This window comes from Bison bison, unplaced genomic scaffold, assembly GCF_000754665.1.
Source record: "Bison bison bison isolate TAMUID 2011002044 unplaced genomic scaffold, Bison_UMD1.0 scf7180017864527, whole genome shotgun sequence".
NCBI classification, from domain to species: domain Eukaryota; kingdom Metazoa; phylum Chordata; class Mammalia; order Artiodactyla; family Bovidae; genus Bison; species Bison bison.
Genome location: NW_011495078.1, coordinates 14,714,781 through 14,717,203, shown reverse-complemented (window position 1 = coordinate 14,717,203; position 2,423 = coordinate 14,714,781). Strand labels below are relative to the sequence as shown.

The window sequence follows — 2,423 nt, the reverse complement described above, 5'->3', positions numbered from 1 at the left end:
CATCTGTCTCACTACGGCACAGAGACAATGATGTGTACACAAGAAACATGTTGACCCAGAACCAAGTGAACCTAGTCCTGATGCCCCAAGAAATAAGGGGAATCATTATTTAATATGTTTATAACCTATTTGGAGCATACCATTTGAGAATTCTAGCCAAAGCCTATGATTCCATATGAATAAGTGCAAAAATTCTAAGATAAAGTCACTGAGAGTACATGGTGATTTTCATCAGTCAGAATAATTCTTTAGTTTGCAGAGAATGACAACCTACACCTAGAGCAGAAATCCCCATTAGCCAAATATTGAGGTATCTGAGACAGGGATTAGGGCTCATTCTCTCAAAAATTGACAGGGATGGTAAGACCATACACCCACTCTTAATTTTAGGAAAATCTGGGATATATCAACACTTTAAAAGGACGGTGGTGAGAATTAAATGAGATTATGTATATAAAGTGCTTACCATTCTATGTATGACAAATAGAATAGAAGCTCTAAGCCCATTGTTACCACTTTTCAGTGTACTCTGGGTGCCATCAATTGGGAGAGGGAAGATGGTGTATTCATAGATTTAAGGCCCAAAAGGCTTAAGAATCCAATGAATTTGGACCCTTAGAGGTCATTCATGCTCACCACTGGAACAGCCTCGTATATCCAAGGATGTATCATAGTCGTGTTATTTTTTTCTAGATGTGGTGATGATGTCACATGTACTAAAGTGACTGTTGCTTTTCTCTGGCCACAAAGATAATTGAAAATGATGCCTATTTTGTTTGAAGATGTACTTTCAAAAATACTATGGCCAATAAACCTCATGCCTACTACAGTTTTTGTCCTCTCTGTATTTTCTTCTCAGCTCTAGGCCTTCCAAAGATTGATCACCTTAGGAATATGACAGCAAGTCAACATTTTTTGAGATGTTTATTTTCTTATTCCATATTCTCTGTTTCAAGCTCTGCTTCTTCTTGGTAAAGACTTACTGTTATGACACTCTTGAGCATTTATGGGAGACTAACGAAAAAAGTGGTGGACCTTTGAATTAACTAAACGAAACAAGATTATTCAATAATATATTCCAAAGATAAGATCAATTTGACCTTTTCTATTTCATGCACCATGAACTGGTATATTGATATCAATGGAAGTACAAAGGAGCTGGGATTCGAAATCAATGAAACTGAAGTTTTCTCTCCTCATTACTGAGAATGTTTTATCCTGAAATCAGGCAGTATCTATCCCTGTCCTTCTATACATCATACAAAAACATGCAATCGATTCTGATTATAAGGGCTAATGAACCATGTGCTAAGCACACAGCAGGCCAGCCAGCTTTGGAAAACCAACCTTGGCCTAGCTTGTTGTAGCTAAGGAACAGAACTTTCACAAAATCTTTTCAAATTAGCAATCACTGTCAAGATGTGACACTGCTTTACTGAAAGACTGCTTCTGGGGATAAGTAACATAGCTGAACCCAACAGGACACCTTTACAAAATAAGTTTGCAGCAAAGAAAAAATAAAAAGATATATCTTTGCAGTAAAAGTACTCTGCCTCTGAGACTCAGCTTACTTCTCACTGGTAACAGTGGAAGCCTTTGCCCATAGATTGGACTGCACAGAAATTCATTGCTGCATTTCTGTGTGTAGCTTTTGATAAATGCATTTCACTTCCAAAATGAACTTGTGGAAAGTTGCCACAGCTTGAATCACTAAAAAGCAGACAGAACTAAACCACAACAAAAAATCATTCCAAATAAGCATTCTAAATGAGGAGATGAGAGCTGAGAGGATCCAACACCATTCTTTAGAATCTCAAGTTCACAGACAAAACAAAGGCTGGATAGAAGGTATGTCTGTGGTATTTCTAACTTTTTGTTTTAAAGACACCTTACAACAGAGCAATTTCCACTTGAAAAGAAATGCTTACACAAACAAAAAAGACATTTTCTGAGATGACTTTGATCCCTTACTCAAATTATTGGCTTAAAGATTTTGTATCTTCAATAACTGCTCTTTATTGTCCTTGTTCAGCTATTATTTTTCAACTTATCGTTTATTAACCTTTTCTTTGTAAGTAACCACACCTGGCCTTATTTAAAAAAAAAATGGTGCAACAAATACTTGTCTTCTGTGGTAATGGGTTTCCCTGGGGGCTCACAAGAAGAACCCCTGGAGAAGGGCATGGCTAAAAGAAAGCTGAGCACCGAAGAACTGCTGCTTTTGAACTGTGGTGTTGGAGAAGACTCTTGAGAGTCCCTTGGACTGCAAGGAGATCAAACCAGTCTATCCTGAAGGAAAACAGTCTTAAATATACATTGGAAGGACTGATGCTGAAGCTGAAGCTCCAATACTTTGGCTAACTGATGCAAAGAACTAACTCATTGGAAAAGACCCTGATGCTGGGAAAGATTGAAGACAGGAA

At 37.6% G+C, this 2,423-nt stretch overlaps 1 protein-coding gene across 1 annotated transcript in view; it reads right to left on the bottom strand.

The window, feature by feature from the left end:
* The window catches only part of LOC104982227 (multidrug resistance-associated protein 4-like), a 201,824-nt gene that overhangs the window by 76,427 nt on the left and 122,974 nt on the right, over positions 1–2,423 (bottom strand). The gene's annotated exons all lie outside the window — the stretch shown is intronic.